Genomic DNA, 20,045 nt, shown 5'->3' with positions numbered 1-20,045 from the left:
CCATGCTGTATCTTTGTCAAAAACCTACCAAATTAAGGATTGTCCAATGTGCTTTTTCCATTGATATATTTAGCAGGACATAGCATCTGAATTCCCGAGCTCCAAATGTGGAGGAACTTTCACAAAAATGGTAATTGTGTCATCAGTCATTTATAGTTTCTCTGTAATTTTTTTCACTAAAGTTGCCCGACATATTTAAAGCATAAGCACTCTCAACCATCGATTGATCCTTGCCACAAAACTCAACAAAATGGAATGTTTCCAATGCCTTGTGGCCAGTGAAATACTAATGGAATATGGCCACAGTGTAATGTGGTGAGTTTTGTGGACCAACTGACAGACAAGTAGATCTAATTTGTGGTCGCAAGAGATCATTAATTTCTTTCCAGCAGCAAGAAAGGATTAATGAAGGTAACGTAAAAGCAGGCACAATGGCATGATCACCAAAAAAAGTACCATATTATTGGAGCAAATGGCATATCCCTGTCATTAAACATTCTCCATTATAGGAATACTATGGGAGATAATACGATATTATTTTATACATGATATTATTTTATACATTAGACATTGTTACGGTATTATTTTATACATTGTTGTTTAAGGTTTGTAACTACTTAGGCATTAGGCGCCTCTCTGTAACTAATTAAGGCGCTCTAGACATTCCTTACCCTTGACACGTCTCTGTAACATAACACTCCTTTGCTTTAGCCTTTACCTTTGCTTTAGCGAGATGATAAGGGTGGCAGAATGTGAAGAGATGCAGATATTCATCAATGAGTAGGATTTAATGGTGGCAAGAGAAGAGATAAGGAAAGACATAGGCCTTGGGGTGATGGATAGATGTGAGGGATGGACTAGCAGGAAATAAGGGAGGCGAAATATGAAGGGATGTGAGCATTGAGATAAGGATATATTACTAAATGGGATTTAATGGTGGCGGGACAAACGGGTACTACAAAGAAATGAAGGACTGAAGAAAGGAGTGTGGGTATGAGGTAATGCAAAGGAGACAAGGTTTAGAATAATCCTATAAAAATAGGCTGCCCGGTGTACTAAGTGGGCAGTCAGATGGTTGACGCCCTGATTGTTCCAGCCGTTGTTTGCAAATAAAGGCTTTTAACTTCTTGAAGAATTCTCCGTGTCATCTGCTTCATTTCGAACACCGGTAACCACGACAAAATTCATACAGTAAATGTGGTGAAAAACAGGTATAGAGTTGGGTGTGGAATCAGCCCCTGAGTCCCATGTTTTTAATTAAATTATTGCTATTGATCATTATTTGCTCTTTGAGACTCCAACCAATTCATTATTCAGATTATCACATCCTTATTTGTCCTGAGAGCTTTCAAGGAAATTAAATAACTTTTTAAACTGTCTTCTTGAAGAGCCAAATGAAGATTATGGTCATGGATTCCAATACATTTTTTGTTCATCACCTGTTTTTTTTTTAACCCATTCACATATGGAATTCTTGGACTAATTCTTATTTAATCAATTTCTTCAAAGTAAACTTCAGGCAAATTCCCTGCCCATAGCTGAATTAACAAATACATTTCTGGCATTTTGTATTCATCCTAATTAAAAATGGGAGAAGTTGGGCCAATAATTTCCTGTTGCTGTCCTCTCATCAACATTTCCCTGAAGGTGTGTGGCAATCAGAACATAAATAGTTGTTCACCTTTTTTTTATTCCAAACTATTTATGCTTCAATTCTTTCTGGATTCATTTTTTTAATATTTCCATTCAGATCAACATTAACATCAGTTATTGTAGTCCATTTACTACTATCAGTGTGTGGGAGTCAGTGTCTCACCATCAGTGTGTGTGACACTATCATGTCTGAGATTGCATGCATAGTCACGGAATTGTCGCAATAATTGTCATTGTTTGAGATGTCCAGTTTCTGGTTTAATTTAGAAATACAGTTTAGAAATACAGTGTGGAAACGGGCCCTTCGGCCCACCGACTAACGATCCACGCACATTAACACTATCCTACACACACATACTAGGGATCATTTACACCACGCCAATTAACCTACCAACCTGTATGTCTTTGGAGTGTGAGAGAAAACCGAAGATCTCGGAGAAACCCACGGGGTCACGTGGAGAACGTACAAACTCCACACAGTTAGCACCCATAGTCGGGACCGAACCCGGGTCTCTGGCGCTGCAAGCGCTGTAAGGCAGCAACTCTACGGCTGCGCCACCTTGCCAGTATGTGAGTTTTCAAAATAAGACTATTAATTCATGAATTGTCAATACGTTAAAATCAATGAGTGAAATGTCAAGACCTCTCAGAGTTTGAGGAGTCTATATATCACAGACAGTGTGTAGATTGGCAAGCTATTCTCTCAATGGTTAAAGTGTGCCCCACCTGGATCAACATCCATTTCTCCCTTTCCCCTTCCCCGCCTCCCCTTCCGACTGTTCTCCTACCTCTGGCTTTACGTTTCACACCTCTTTTCAGCATATCTCCTTCTCTCACTCAGTGTGAAGAAGGGTCCGACCCAAAACATCACCTACCAATGTTCTCCACAGATGCTTCCTGACCCATTGAATTACTCCAGCACTTTGGGTCTTTCTCAGTTTAAAACTCTTGCTACGTTAAGAGTTTTTTTACTGTAATTTTGTTAGGTTGCAGTTTATTACTTACTCTTTTGTTATATTTGTATACATTACTGAATATAATGATTGTTTCGGAGCGAATGAGGTATATGTTTCTATCAGTGCAAAACATGTTATGCTATTGTGTGAACAACTAACAATATTTTCAAGTGTCGATATACTATATTCATTGTGTGAGATGTAGATATTTTGCATTCAGTTCAGTAAAATAGGCACAATCATACTCAAGTCCATGAGTGTAAGAATGGTAGAGTACACATGAGCCGCCACATTTCTGGCACCATCTTGTACCCTTCAAGTTGAAAGTTGTTGAAAATGTTCAAATCTCCCATAAAACAGCTGGATAAAATATTGATAGTTGGCTTAGCCTGCTGCCAAAACAGTTAACATGAACGTTTCTGGAAGTTTCTGATTTTAAAATATTGCATTTAATATAAATGAATCAAATTATTTAAACAAACTAAATGTTCAAATACTATAATAGGAATATGCAACTGCACTTGCGGGTTTACCAGAAAAGGGCGCAGAGTGCTGGAGTAACCCAGCAGATCCCCTACAACAGCTCTCCTCTGATGAAATTGATGGAGAACTACCTACACTGGGTTGACAGTGCATGTCCATTGAGTGGATTGACCAGCAGAACTTAAATCTCACACTCAGCCATGAGACTGGGACACAGCAACACATTTAGTAAATCGCTGACAAGCAGCTGCTAGCTTTCAAGATTTCTGTACTGACATAGTTATGCAAAGGTTCCAATTGTTGGCTGCAGTGTGGGGAAATCCAGGCTGTTTGGTGCAAAGGTGATATCATTTTCCTGACATATATGTCAAATAGTCATCCTACTTTGCAGAGAAGAGGCATTTTATTTATCAGTGTGTGAGATGACAGTCTCAAAATGCTATAGAATACAATCCTTGAGTATATTATTATTGCTCTGTATATTATTACTGAGAATGAATTGTCCAAACATTCCACTCACTTTGACCAAAATTACAATAAATAAATGATGTCCTTCCATTACTCCCAGTGTTTGTGGGCTCTCTACTTTACTCTCTTGTGCCCATGATACCAAAGTATTCATATATTACTCTCAATACATAAGAGCCACATTGTTACTGCCTAGTGCACGCGGTCAACATCTTGCTCTTGGTGTTTGAAACATCAGATTATTGCTGTCAATGTACGAGATGATGGTTCAATATTACCATTATGCCTCATTTGAATATATTACATAATGTAATATGTTATTTGAGTATGAGATATGGACATAGGACTATTATATCGCTGTGTGCAATGTCAATGTTATGCCAGTGTTTGAATTGCCTATGTTACTATAATTACATGTGATAATATGTTCCTATCAGTGAATGAGGTGTCAACATATTGCTGTCTGCCAATATGCTACCATCAGTGAATTAATTCTCACACTTAATCTCATTGCAGCCTTCATCAACTCATGCCCAAACAGGATAAACTACCGAGCCGAGGTGAGAGTGGCTAACCTTAATTCTAAGGCAACTCCAGAAGGCAATAACAATCGCAGGAAAGCTCTCCACTAGCCAGACCCTTACTACCTTACACCCCAAAACACTTCCATCATTTACCAGACACGAGTCAGGAGTGTGATGGTGTGCTCTGCATTTAACTGAAAAATTGCATCTGTAACAACACTCCGTATCACCCAGCACAAAGCAATCATCTTAATTGGAATGCCACAATCCTTACATCAACATTCACTCCCTCCACTAATGACTCACTGTAGGTACGTTATGTCTGCAAAATGTACAGCAATAACTTGCCATGAATTCCTCCCCTCCACAACACAGGAGTGGCACAGTGGACAATGAGTAAAAGAGTTGATTATGTAACAGGTTAACTTGTGTTGGTGCATGAGGTGTCAATATATACTAGTCAGCACCCACGATTTCAATGTAGTACCTTCATATGATTAATAAATTTGTGCCTTTATATGAGGTTTTAGTTTTTCACAATTCTGTGAGATGTCATATCATTAAGCACTAAATATCTTACTCTCATTTTCCAGCATCCCCATTGCTCTCTGTGTATGAGCTTTCATTTTATTAATGAGTCATACAGCACGGAAACAGGCTCTTCGGCCCAACTAGACCACGCTGACCAAGATGCCCCATCTACACTAATCCCACCTGCCTGCATTTGGTCCATATCCTTTTAAACCTTTCCTATCCATGTAGCTCTTTTAATGATGACATGTTCATTAGTAAACTATTTTTGATAGAATATGCGTTAATAGTTTACTGTCATTATGATGTGTCAGTAAAATATATTGCAGCTAATATATGGCACCAGTTATGTGAGGGGTCAGATTTTCTGTATACAATCAGAGTTTGTGATGTCAGTGTTGTACTTTCAAATGTGGACGTCAATCTGTTATGGTTGTTGGAGAAGCCTTAAGTGTACATTGTTTAAAGCCACTGCAAGGGCTAGGCTTGTAGGTTATATGAAAAGAGATCACACAGGCATGTATTTGTCTCTTATTATGAGATGTATCATTAGTTAAGTGGACCGTTAGTTTATTGCATTCAGTATGTGACAACTCAGCCTGATACTGCCAGTATATGAGGGGTGAACATATTAGTTAGCCCAAGTTTAATATTTTCTTTCTGTGAGGTTTGCACTAAATACTGTCTTTTGAGTGTCAAAACATTGATGTCCATGTAATGTAAATATATTGTTGTCAGTGTGTGAGCAGTCTATATGTCACCATTACTGTATGAGCTTCCAGTAGCATACTGCATAATTGTGACATGTATTACCAGCAGTATCTCAGATGTTAGCATTCCATTACATCACTGTCAGAGTTGGGGGTGTCAGTATATTATGGCTGCTGTGTCCAGATGTTGCATATAGTGAATATATAAGTTATAGGAATATGTCCCTGCCAGTATGCCATATTGCTGTCAGTTTGCATGTGGTTCTTGCCTGGGTTGGTATTCTATTATCGTCATCTTACACTAGCAACGTGCAATGGGTCACCAGATTACTGTCAGCATTTCTGGTGCTTTGCTGTAAATTTGCAAGGTGTCAACATATTATTTACATTCTGTGAGGTGTCAATGTTTACCTGTCTCATTATCCCCTGCCACAATATAACCTCCAGTGTTCGAGATTTAAGTTTATTATTAAATATGTAACTTGTCAGGACACGTCGGTACATGAAATATCAATAGATTCTCGTCAGTCTCAGAGGAATTAATATATTGCTTTATGTATATGTATATTATGATAATGTGTAAGAGTCTAATATTAAAAACATCCATTTGTGAGAGATTTTATTATATCACTGTAAATATATTAAATTATATATTAAATACAATACACGAGGTCAACTATATTATTATTAATGCTGATTTATTACTGTAGGGCAAATGAGCTGTCATTACATTTGTGTGATAGCATTTAAAGTCAAAATACTTCTGTCTACATTTAAGGTCTCATTATCTGATGGGTTATTTTATTACTAGCAGTTTCAGAGGTATCAATATATCATTATCGACCTGTGAAGTGTCAACATATTATAGTAGCATAAGAGGTGTCATTGTATGAGTGATACTATTTCATTTGATGGTTGTCCCTGTTTCAGTGTCAATAAGAAAGTCCAGATTTAGGTCCTTTTTGGCCAAAAGATCAGATAGAACTGCCGGCTGGCAGCACTGTGTGGGTCAATTCACCCCTGACCTCCACATCTGCACTGCAACACCGGAGGTCAGATGGCAGCGAGTCTGTTCTCTGGTCCAATACTGGATTCAGACTTGAGTCCAGGAGCGCAGTTGAGTAATGCTGAGTTGAGAGATTCAATCCACTTCATATCTGACCCTCTTAGCTTTACACTATGCAAGGCTATAATGAGTGTGATCCCATTTGTTTGAATTTAAACATACATTTAGATAGAAAAGGTGTTTATTTTAATTTTAATTAAGATACGTCCTGTATATTAATTTATCATTTACATGTGTTTCAAAAGCATTCTGTTATATTTTTCTATTTTAATTTCTGCTATTTAACTGACTGAAGGTCAATTGACAATACAGCAAAACCCAAAATGCCAGAGGAACTCAGTGGGTCGGGCAGCATCTGTGGAGGGAAGGGCAGCCAACATTTCAGGCTGAACAAGGGTCCTGACCCAAAGCATCACCTGTCCATTCCCTCCACAGTTACTGCCTGACCCACTGAGGTCCTCCAGCATTTTCTGATTTGCTCAAGATTCCAGTATCTGCAGTTTCCTCCAGTATCTCAATTAACAATAGAGTTAGGGGAAAAAATCGCTGGGTGAAGAGGTACTTTCATCCTCCAGAAAGGCCTATAGCCAAGCATCAATACCTTTTTTTGCAGAATAATTTATTTTTACTTCCTATCAAGTGATCTCATCATAACAATTGCCTCAGTTAAATTTTACCTTATCTATCATGTTCAAGGGAATAGAAAAATAGTCTATGAAACCTGTCCTAATATTCTGTCCTGATTGTAGCACAATGATAAAGAGCACCTTTGAAAGGATGGTGATAATATTTCATTCAAGTGGGTAGCAACAATTGTATGATTTCTCACTGAACAAAAGTCAAATGCGTTGGTTTTGGTTGAAAATCTCAGTGATTTTGAAATAGGTTTACTCGGGCACTGTTATTAGCCGTTGTTATCCAGGAAGCCTCCAAAATAGTTGCATCAAAGGTATTGAGCACAGTCAATCCTCAAAGTGGAACCTAACATAAGTGGAAGTATGACTCCTGAAATACATTAATGACTTTGTGCTACATTAATGACTTTGTGCTCAGACAGGAATTGAATGAAGAATGCAATATTTATTTTTCTCGTCGTTTTGTGCGGCTACAGAGATCAGCCTAAGGCCTGTCACCATTTGGAAATGCAGTAACTCCATTTCAAAAACCAGTGCTCATTAATCCACCCAGGAAATGAATGGGATACTTAGATTCAAAGGAATCCTTCACGACATTGCCAAATAATCATTCTCGTTCTTCTCCATCACTATTATCATACTGTATCTATAAAGATATGGCCATGTCAAACAGAAAAAAAGACCAGTGGGTTATTGTAGCTTATCTCAGAAAACATGATCCACACAAATCATACTCACTTGCAGCTATGAAATCTCCTGGAGTAGAAAAAAACTGGCCAATTCAGAAATAAATTTCATTATAACCCCTTGAACAATCAAAGCTAGATCTGAAGATCACAATAATACTTCAGTCCTTTGTGTGTGGTCGCACAAAAGCAGATCCTGGTGGCACTCATAAGAATACAGGATATCAGTTATTGCTACCCAAACCATCAATATGTTTTAATAATTTACTATTCTCCAGGAAAGAATCGGTTAACATATGACCTCATGCCGTGACTGCATACTGTTCTGGTTAAAATATCCAATTGAAATACTTAGTCCATATACACTTGTGGCCATGTTATTTAATGGACATCGATCAAATTATCTCTGACCATGCTTCTGTCTATGTGGGTATTGAGGTGTTGAAAACTATTCTGTGGCCCATCTCTCTCTCTCTTTCCCACATGCTGTCTCGAAAGTAGAGGTCCCCTCCTTTTTCTTTTGTAGATGGTGCTATGGGCAATTTTGATCTCCAAAATATTTGTGAAGTTAGGTAAAAAAAATGAGAAGTCGAGCTGACACATTTAGCACACAAACTCAGGTGCTAAAAAGGTGCATGAACCTCCTGCCAGGACCTCCATCCCAAAACTCATAGATGCTGCTTCATCAGGAAGTGAGTCAAGAGTGTATAATTGTGTTGGAAGGAACTGCAGATGCTGGTTTACACTGAAGATAGATACAATATACTGGAGTAACAGCGGGTCAGGCAACATCTCTGAAGAAAAGGAATAGGTGACGTTTCAAGTCAAGACCCTTCTTCAGACTGAGATTCAGGGGAGGTATGAAAAGGTGCAGAACAAATCAGAGCCGGCACCGATGGCCCAGGAGCCCATAATGATCCTTAGTTGGCTGTGGAGGAGGTGATACCAAAGGAATACGATCAGTTAAACCAACAGGACGAGTTGGGTGGAGGAGGGACAGAGAGAGAGTGTATAATTGTCATGTGTACTGACAAGGAACAATGAAATTCTTACTTGCAACAGTGTAACAACCCTGTAAACACAATGCACACAGATAATATATAATAAACAAAACACAAAATTAATACATTAATAACCATAACACCAGTGCAAAAATTGCATAGTACAATAACAGACAGTCCATAGAAGTTCATAGTTTGAGATTAGTATGGCCCACAGAAGTTCATGGTTGAAGTCAGTGTGGCCCATAGAAGTTCATAGTTGAGGTTAGTATGGTCCATAGAAGTTCATTGTTTAAGGTTGGCACTTGAAGAACTCTCCCCACACTAACCACATCATAGTGGTAAAAAAGGTTACCATGGAGATGAGGAGAAATGTGTGAGAGGAGGGGGCTTGGAGCTTCCCAGTGGGGCTGGGATTAACCTGAGTCATGTGATGTGTGTTTACGTGTGGCCCCATGCCACTGTGCGGTGTAGGCTTCCCAAGGGACTACATGCAGATCACAATATGTTTTTTTTAAGAAGGGTTACAGTTAGGAAAGCAGGCTCCAATGAATAATCTAACAAAAGATTCGCCATTGAAAAGTGAGGCTTGGGAACGCTATGCGATTTGAAAGGGAACCTTTAAACGCAATCTTGTTTCAAAATCCTAGGCTATGTGTCCATACTTTCTTTGTGTGTTAACAATGGAGGGCATAGGTTTCCCCCACAAAAGCTCCGATGTCTGCCGGCAGTGGTGGAAACATGCACTGCGCGAGCTTTGACATTATTAGCTGCATGACTTGCTTTGGGCAAACATCACCAATGCAAAAGCTGAATCGCACCAGGGCATGTCCTTTCCAATTTCCCTTTGGTCATTAATCAACCCTGAAGTGATTGTTTGCACATCCGAACAGGGATTATCACTATCATAGAATCATACAGTCTGAATAAGGCCCTTCAGCCCAACTCATCCATGCTGACCAAAATACCCCATCTAAGCTTTAGACTTTAGACCAGAGATACAGCAAGGAAACAGGCTCTTCAGCCCATCGGGTCCACACTGACCAGCAATCACCCCATACACTGACCCTATCCTACACACTAGGGACAATTTTACTGAAGCCAATTAACCTACAAACCTGTACGTCTTTGGACAATGGAAAGAAACTGGAGCAGCCAGAGAAAACCATGCAGTCTCAGGGAGAATGTAAAAACTCCATGCAGAGAGCACCAATAGTCAAGATCGGACCCAGGTCTCTGGTGCTGTAAGGCAACAATTCTACTGCTGCGCCACTGTGCCACTCAAGCTAGTCCCATTATCTTCAACATAAAGGGATAAAACCTTGACATAAAAAGCCGGACTTTGAAGTAAACAGTGAGTTGGCCAAATTTATTGCCAGCCTATCCCTAGTCCACCTGGTCAGAGTTTGAAAGGAGATACTCCATCAATTGTGCAGAGACCCTTTCTGTTAACAAAAGCTTTGACAACAGGCTATCAGATGGGTGTGTTCAGATCAAGGCCCTCAGAAAAGATGAATGGAGTACTGACAGTGAGCTAAACCAGGCGCCTGAATCATAGACTCATAGAGTCATACAGCACTGAAATTGGTCCTTCGGCCAACTTGCCCATGCCAAACAAATGCCCCATCTACACTAGTCCCACCTGCCTGCATTTGGCTCATATCCCTCGAATCCTTTCTATCCATGTACCTGTCCAAATATCTTCTAAATGTTGTTCTTGTACCTGCCTCAACTACCTCCTCTTGCAGCTCGTTCCATGTACCCGCCACCCTCTGTGTGAAAAGGTAGCACTCAGGTTCCTATCTTTCCCCTCTCAACTTAAACCTATGTCCTCCAGCCCTTGATTCAACTACTCTGAGTAAAATACACATACATCCTATCTATTCCCCTGGCAACATCCTCAAAGATTTTCTCTGCACTATTTCCAATTTTGGTCACCCTATATCAGGGTGACCAAAACTGAACACAAGACTCCAAATGAAGCTTCACCAAGGTCTTGTATAACTGTAACATAACATCCCATCTTCTATACTCAATAGTCTGACTGATGAAGGCCAATGTACCAAAAGCCTCCTTGACCACCCTATCTACCTGTGACACCACTCTCAAGGAACTATATACCTGCATTCCTAGAGCCCTCTGCTCTACAACACTCCCTAAGGCCCTGCCATTCACTATCTAGATCTTGCTGGTTTGACTTCTTAAAATGCAACACCTCGCACCTATCTGCATTAAACCCCATTAACCATTCCTCAGCACATTTGCCCAACTGACCAGGATCCTGCTATAATTATTGATAATCAACTTTGCTATCTGTAAGATCACTCACTTCAGTGTCACCTGCAAACTTCACGACCAAAGTCGTCACAAACATTGAATATTTTCTAATATTTGGAAAAATTAAAAAATACTAAAAACAGATACATTTTTAAACTTGTTGAAATGAAAACTGAAACTCATTGTGGGCTGATTCAGAAGATTAAGATGCATGGGAGGCATGGTTTAGATTCAGGAACTGCCTTACCCTTAGAAGACAAAGAGTAGTGGTGAAACAATGTCATTCTGGCTGGAGGTTTGTGACCAGTGGTGTTCCACAGGGATCAGTGCTGGGACTTGTGTTGGTTGTGATATGTATAAATTATATGGAAGTACATGTAGATAGGTTGGTTGGTAAGTTTGCAGACTGCACCAAAATTGATAGACAGTGATGAAGAGTGTCACAGGATACCACAGGATATAGATATGGGTGTGAACAGGCAGATGCAGTTTAATCTGAGCAAGTGTGAGATGTTTCATTTTAGGAGGTCAAATATAAGGGGAATGTATACTGTTAATGACAGGAACATTAACAGCATTGATGTACAGAGGAATGTTGGAGACCAAGTCCAAAGCTTCCTTAAAGTTTGAGAAGGGGCAGAAGAGGTTTATCGGGATGCTGTCTGGATTAGAGGGTATTAATTATTAGGGGAGGTTGGAAAAACTTGCAAAAATTGTTTTCTCTGCAGTGTCAGAAGCTGAGGGAGATCTGATAGATGTTTATAAAATTATGTGAGGCATGGATAGGGTAGGCAGTCAGAGTATTTTTCTTGGGTGGAAATATTGAAAGGTGCCAGAACAATAATTTTGCTCTTAACATTATCAAGTCCAAGGACCTGATTGTTGACCTCAGACAGGGAAACCCAAGGATCCATGAACCTGTCTTCAATGGAAGAAGAGCAATGGAAGAGTCAACAGATTTAAGTTTCTGGGCATACATTTTCCCCAAGATCTATCCTGGACCCAGCACGTTGACGCAATCACAAAGGGCAGTTCATCAATGCCTCTAGTTCCTCAGAAGTTTGAGGAGATTCGGCATGTTGAACTTCTACAGATGTGCTACAGAAAGCATACTGACTGGTTGCAACACAGCCTGGTTAGATCATCATGAATGACCAGGAACGAAGAAGGCTGCAGAAAGTGGTGGATATTGCCCAGTCCATCATGGTTATTCACCTCCCCACCCATTGAAAGGAACTACAGGAAGTACTGCCTCAAGAATATCATCAAAGACCCACACCACACTGGCCACACTCTCATTTCACTGCTACCCCATCAGGAAGAAGGTACAGGAGCCTGAGAACCATACCTCCAGGTTCATGAATAGCTTCTTCCCATCAAACATCAGGCTCCTGCACAACCCGAACCACAACCCTGCCTCAGCAATGAACTACAATGGATGTTGCAGGGGTGGCACTATGTAATTTGGCTGTTATGGTCCAGCTACTTAGTGTAACTGATAATATATTGTATTATTGTTTATTGCATATTTATTTGCTATGATGTTGCATTAATGTGCTCGTAAAGCTGCAGCAAGTAAGAATTTCATTGATCTATTCTCAATGCATGGGACAAATTAAAAATCCCTGGTCGTCTTGATTCTTGAAATTTTGGCAGTAACACAGGAAGCTGCTGCTGCTGCTGTCATTTTCCCACAGATTCCGAACGAACATAATATCCCAAAACTAAAAGACGATTGCCATTTTCCCATCTCTTCACCAAATTCAAACTAAGATCACAAAATCCTACAATTGAAAGTACTTACAACAGCTGGTTAAAAGTCACAGCAATGTGATTTCTTAGCTTTGATTTTGTTGGAGAAAGCAATGGAATGAAATCATGGAACAGAAGGAAATGAAATGTTGGAATGAAATGGAAGGAATCATTAAATAGTAGGAGAATTGGTTGGGTGTTGACATGATAGAGGATCTCATCCTCTCACTTTGGACAGTTGGTTCATAACCAGCACACAGTACGGTTATTGGTGGCAGGAACTGAGAGTTACAAGAAGCAATTATTTTTCTAAACACTGAGGCGAAGTTTGATAGATCTTTGATAGCCACAAAAAGCTGGAGTGACTCAGGGGGTCGGGTAGCATCTCTGGAGAAAAACGCTAGGTGATGTTTGGGATCAGTACCCTTCTTCAGATTGATTGTCGCAGGGAGAGTGGTGAAAAAAAACATGAAACAAAATAGAAACAGGAGATCAGTGCTGGCAACAGTTGCCCTCAAGCAAGGAGGTTTTCTGATAGGCCAATTTTTGGATAGAAACAGGCATTAGGCTGTTGTGAACTGTGGGTCTGGTTAACTGACTTTTAGTAGGGGGTGGGAGGGGAGGAGGGGAGGGGAGAGGGGAGGGAACTGTTTGTAGAAATTACCTAAAATTGGAGAATTCAAAGTTCATACCGTTGGGTTGTAAGCTACACAAGCGAAATATGAGGTGCTGTTCCTCCAATTTGTTTGTGGCTTCACTTTGGCAATGGACGAGGCCCAGGACAGAAAGGTCAGTGTGGGAATGGGAATGGGAAGGGGAGTTAAAGTTGGTCCCAACTGGGAGACTTGGCAGACTGAGCATAAGTGTTCAACAAAACGTATCTTTGTATCTTTCACTTTTCCAGTCTATTCTTTTGATCCTGATGAGAGGGTTTGATGGTATAGTTTAGATGAAGTTTGATGGCAAGCTCTATGAAGCATGCAATTTGCATTACATAAATAATTCAATAAGTTACTTATATCCCAGAACTACTACAGATCTCTACAAATACTTGAGCAGCACCTGCCCCCTGGAATCTCATTACAGAATTATAGATTTGATTTTAACAATGTAATTAGATAGCTGATAGTCAATGTCCTTGCATAATTCAGTCACCACTTTGTTGAAAAAGCAATCCTTGTCAAGGATTTCTTAACGAGCAAAAAGAATAAGATAAATGGAGGAAGGTTATGCCCACATAAGATAAATGGAGAGAAGGCTGTGCCCATTAACACTTATCTCAAGGGATATAGCTTTAAATAATGGGCAAAAAGTACTGTGGGGAGGGAGGGCTGCTGTGAATAAAATCATTTACTCAGAGAGGAATTACAATCTAGAACTCTCTGACTGAAAGAGTGTGGGATGTTGGAGTAGTCAGGTAGTGTTTTCAAAAGGAAAATAAATTAGTATATGAGGAAAGATGGTTTGCAATGAGGTTGCAAAGAGCAAGGGACTACATTTTTGATGACAAAGAGCTGTAACCGATCTGATGGGCCAAATAGCCTCCTCTTGTATTGTAAGGTTCCATTTTACCTGCGATCCAGTGAAAGCACCCGGGGATTTGTGCTCCTGCAATTGCCAGCACTTCCGCTTGAGTAAATTGTGAATGGAAAACCATGAGATGGTGTACTACAAGAAGACAACCCCAGCCACTGATTCCAGCATCTTGCTCACAAATATATACAGGTATCCCTCGAATCACAATAGGGTTACATTTTTGGAAAATTATGCATAAACTCTTGTGTTCCAAAGCTCAAGAATTTTAATCAAAAACATCTAAGAATAAGGCAATATCTGAAAAAAATATTATTGATGGTTATATCCACAAGTAAGATTATAGAAACATATATGTAACCTTACAATATACTCATGAAGTGAAACATGCAAAATGTCTCTTCCTCTCCCCAGTGCAGTCCCTTGCTTTCCAACATCTCTCACTGCCACCCCCCACTCCATACCCTCAAGATTTTGTAAGTTCATGTCATAGGAGCAGAATTAGGCCATTCAGCCCAATGGGTCTACTCCACCATTCAATCATGGTTGATCTATCGTTCCCTCTCAGCCCCATTCTCCTGCCTTCTTCCCAACACCTCACCAAGACTCTTAGCAACACCTCTCTCCCTTGGCTTCTGTCAGCCACCCACCTCACTCCTAGTTCTCACCCTCCCCCCGCCCCCAAACCCCTCCACTCCCCGCAACCATTCCAGATCTTTCCATCTCTGCCCCCTCCCAATTAATTGCTAACATTAAACATTCGTAAAAAACATTGGAAATTGAGGATATGAAAATCCATACAAAGAGATTTGCACATCAAGGGATACCTGTACTTGTATACGAACATTACTTCCTGAAGAAGATGCTTTAAAGATTGAATAAGAAACTGAAAAAATATTTGCAAAAGTACAAATATGGTGACTGAAAAATGGTAAATCCCCAGGACCCAATGACTATAATGCCAAGGTAGCTAATGAAACAGTGGAGGCACTGGTTGTCATCTTCCAATATTAGATTCAAGAGCTCTTCCCCCAAATTGGAAGGCAGAAAACCCAACTCACTTTTAAGAAAAGGAGAGAGAAATATAGACCAGTCAGACCAGTTAGTTGTAGGGTAACTCTAGTTTCCTTATATCACAAAGCTGGGTGGCAGAGTTGAGGATGATACCATGAGGCTTCCATGGAATATGGTCAAGAAATGTGACCCAGTATAGGAGCGTTATTAAATGTGAGAGGTTAAAAAATATTAGTGTTCAGAAACCCATGCAGATCCTTGTATACAATCACTGCATGCAAGTGTGTAAAAATGTATTTACAAAGAGGGTAGTGAATCTCTGGAATTGTCTATTCCAGACGGTTGTAGAGGCTGAATTATTAGAAGGTTTTAAGAAAGAAATAGATAATTTAATGATAGGTCGGGGAATTGAGGGTTATGGGAACAGGTACAAAAGAGGAGTTGAGCCATTTTGTCGGAGGGGAGCCAGTGTAGTCCAGCCATGACCAGATTGAATGATAGGGCAGGTTGAAGGATCAGATACTAAGTCTGCTCTGATTTTCTTCCATTCTTGTGTCCTGGAAACACTTTACTTTGGTTTCAAGAAAGGAAATGAATATCAAGTTTACAAAATCAATACAAGCAGTTCAGGTCAGTTCATTACAATTTAGGAGATGATAATGAAGAAGTTATTTAAACAATTACGCAAAGTGTTGGAGTAGTTCAGTGGGTCAGGCAGCATCTCTTGAAAATGAGGATAGGTGATGTTTAAGGTCAGGACACTTCTTCAAGTTACTTCTGCCTAACCTGCTGAGTTACTCCAGTGCTTTTTGTGTATCTACAGTTCCTTGTGTCTCACAGTTATTTAAACATCTGACTGACAACCATAAGAGAGAGATGGTTAAATCTGTGAATTCAGAAGGACTGCAATAACAATTACAGTCTTGAAGAATCAGGCATCAAATGCAGTTCAAAGTAGAAAATTGTAAGGTTGTATATTTGAAAATAACATAGAGACACCATAAAAGGTATAATTTCCATGCAACAGGACAGAAAATAAACAATAGCTTGCAAGGGGCATCCACGAAGAGTGGCACAGTAGAGCAGCTGACAGGGGCTGGTGGAACTGCAACCATGCAACTCCAATAATCTGGGTTCAGTCCTGACCTCCAGTGCAGCCTGTGACTGCATGAATTTCCTCCCTTGCTCTAGTTTCCTCCCACTTCCCAAAGATGGCAGGCTAGTAGGTTAATTGGCCACTGTAAATTATACCTGATGTGCATAGATGAGCAGTAGAATTGATGGGAATGTGAAGATAATAAAATTCAGTTAGAGTAGGACTTGTGTAAATGAATGCTGGATGGTTGGCACAGACTCAGTGGTGTAAAGGGCCTGTTTCCATACTGACTCGATGACTCAATGTCAGTGCAATGAGATAACCCCTATAAGAAAAATAAAAACAGAAACCCTTGTTTTCTGTAGAATGCAATGAAAGGACCATAAATCTGACTTCACAAAGGAAGTTTAATTATTCTGTTATATTGTGTGCAGTTTTGGCATCTGAGTGCAGGGAGAATAGAAAAGCAGTAGGTGAAGAGGTTAACCATTAATATCTCAAGTGAAATAAAGGATGGGTGAGATATATTGGCCTTGCTAGGGATGCCCACATGAATACATAAAAAGGGTGTTGTTTCTACCCTATAATGCGCTGTAATTTGATGTTAAAGGACCAAACTAGTATCACGTATTTGGGCACCAAACCCACCAGCATCTGGAGTGACCCTCCAATGTCATGAAGGGGCAAAGCTGAGAGGTACAGTGAAACCGAGGTACAATGAAAAGCTTTTTGTCGCATGCTAACCAGTGAGCTGAACGACTGTAAGTGTTGACAATCTAGCCATCCGGGTAAATGGACCTGGATTAGTCGGCGTGGACGTGCTGGCCCGAAGAGCTGCATGACTCTGGATCCAGGACTGAATTAAAGCACCGAATGGTTCTCCTCCTCTCCGGGCACCCGAACCGCTCCTGCCTCAACCCACACCCGCAACCAACCAGGAAAAAAAGTTTTGGTCTAACGTTTGTTTCTCCTTTAAGATATTGTTTGTATTGAACATGGTGAAAAATTGGCAGACGAGATATTGTCATATTCTTGCTTTAGTGACATTGAGGAAGTTCAAATGAAAAACCATCTAACCTGTGCCGTCCTCCCTATTTTGTTTTCCATCTAAAGAAACCTGTCCATGCACATTTCCCGCTCCCCCACCACCCCCACCACCCCCTCCTACCCTCGCACATCTCATCCAGTCCCTGGGAATGTCACCCAGGATGTCTGGCCCCGTTATTAATATTATTAATATGCAGTTATCTAAGTTGCACGGTATTGGTCTCCAGTGAATTGTGAATTCATTCAAGAACATGAACACCATGAAACAACGATAGACAGCAAAGCAATCCGATATAAACGTTCTTGGGTGCTTACTAAATGTGGAATTGATTATAAACATTGATTCCGGAGAGGTCCATACGTGTTATCATTCATGTCTTTATCATCAAACGCTTTCCTTATTTTTATTTTTGTTTCTCGCACTGAATGTACACGTTACCCTGCACTATATATAATTTCAATACAAACGGGAATATCCGCAACATTCTGTTAACAAAACTAGATAACCTATTATATTGGTACTTTGAAACACCTCTTTCATTGATGTCAGTGGGATATTCTATCCATGAAGGTCATTTGTCTGTAATTTTTTGGTATAAAGAATCCATGCCAGACCTAGAAACATTCTGTGGACAACCTTGTGGGGCAGGTCTCCTTCTCGGGCAGTGCACTGTTCAGGAACATATACATAATTCCAGATTCAAGGTCAGATGCTGACACCTCTGTCTGGGCAATGCATCAACCCAAAGGGGTAATTTCCAAGCTGTAAATGATCGGTGTCGGGCGACGGCGTGCCTGTGTTTTGCGGCTGGTTTCAACAGCCATTCGCCCTTGTTTTTCCACTGCAGAGATTTCAGGAAAATCGGACGTAGTGCCAGCTACCACCTGCTGGAACTGAGGAAAACACTCGATACTTCCTGGAAGCCGCGACTTTGTCTCTTGGTGCCTCGCTCTTGCATGTATGTCTGCGAGGCAGTAAAATAGTACGCAGAAGCGCGCATCTGGTGCAGTCAGAGGTAGATGCAACAGAGGAAATAACAACGGAAGGAGTCAAATTAGACATATTACAGTGTCTGGGGCGAACCTCCCTTCCAAACGTAAGACTAGATGTAGGATGGACCTTTATACTCGGGAGGGGAGAGGAATGACTGGGCTGTACGCAGTCCAACAAGTAGCATATACAAATGTTGGGAATAAACCAAGATATGGAACATTCAGACACGAATGTTTGTTTACAAGCTGCCAGTTTGCTTAGACATTTATATATATATATATATGAATATAGATACATTTATGGGAGGGAGAAGATAGGAATATATATGAATATATATATATATATATGTGTGTGTGTGTGTGTGTGTGTGTGTGTGTGTGTGTGTGTGTGTGTGTGTGTGTGCGTGTGTGTGTGCGTGTGTATGTATGTATGTATGTATTCCTACCTTCTCCCTCCCATAAACGTATCTAGATTCGTTCGGAAATCAGCCCAATTTACATCCAGTGTGCCAGTATACTAGCAGAAAAACGTCAATTAGATGCGGCACCTCGGTTGATATTGTTAATCAATTTTGCACAGTGCATATCGCCCCACCAGAAACCTGATTCTCAGCGACTCTGAAATTAGTGTCTTTATTCTTTAGGCGCTGTGTTAAGAGTGGTTTGAGTGCTTGTCCGGAACGTACAGACTGCCATCACTCTCTAAATAATCTGCAAATCGATAGCCTTCATTTTGAGGTCAACGGCAATAATGAATCACAACATCTTATCTAGCAAGAGCAAAAAAATTATAATAATAAGGCTCTAAAACCGGAGACGCTTTCAGAAGCTTGCAACAATGAATGTTCACAATCTTACATGAAATCTCACAAACTGTAGAATTGCTGAAATGTACAGTGCCACTTGTGGGTGCGTTTACTCGAATGGTGTTTGTGTCTTTGCATTAAATGTTATTGTTCTTGTTATATCTAGCCTGAGTTTACATATAAAAAAACAAAGAGAAGCGTTATGCCGCGATTCATTATCTCCCTTCAATAAGATGGGCCACAAATCGTATTATTTCTAATATATTTTAAACCAGGACATGGGATTAAAGTGGCGCCTCCTAGATTCTTCTGCAGACTGTAGCCTGAGTGCGCGCCGATAGAATATCAATGAACCCCATTTGAAACGCACTCCCGCTGCGCGCAATCTCCGCGGCTTCCATCAGAAGGACCAGTTCCCCGGAATAAAATAACTCCGCTTTCCAATAAGCTTGAAACCCGTCCAACAAAACAAAACGTATCAATTGAACCAACGATTTCAATTACCGATATCTTTTTTTTAAATCCTAGCTAAGGAACACCGGGTAGTGTTAAAAAAATGGACGTTTGCGCTCGTCCCAACCACACATGAACCACACAACATGTGCCAAGCCAGTTGGATTGACTGGTAGTTCGCACAGTTTTGACTATAATCACAACCAGCTACAATCTGCAATCTCTCCATCTCGCTGTAACAAAACGGGGCATGCAGGAAATCAGTCTGATTGCCCTAGAATCACAAACAATGATTCTGCATTCCCGGGCATTGGTCTGGTCGGATAAGCCCCCTCTCTCCCCTTCCTCACCATACACACGC

General features: G+C 40.4%; 1 protein-coding gene across 3 annotated transcripts in view; it reads right to left on the bottom strand.

Moving 5' to 3' along the window:
• The window catches only part of LOC144591198 (voltage-gated potassium channel KCNC1-like), a 44,721-nt gene that overhangs the window by 23,536 nt on the left and 1,140 nt on the right, over positions 1 to 20,045 (bottom strand). The window lies entirely within an intron of this gene.

This window comes from Rhinoraja longicauda, unplaced genomic scaffold (genome assembly GCF_053455715.1).
Source record: "Rhinoraja longicauda isolate Sanriku21f unplaced genomic scaffold, sRhiLon1.1 Scf000669, whole genome shotgun sequence".
Taxonomy (NCBI): Eukaryota; Metazoa; Chordata; class Chondrichthyes; order Rajiformes; family Arhynchobatidae; genus Rhinoraja; species Rhinoraja longicauda.
Note: the sequence above shows the minus strand (reverse complement) of the source record. Positions and strands in the feature narration are given on the sequence as shown.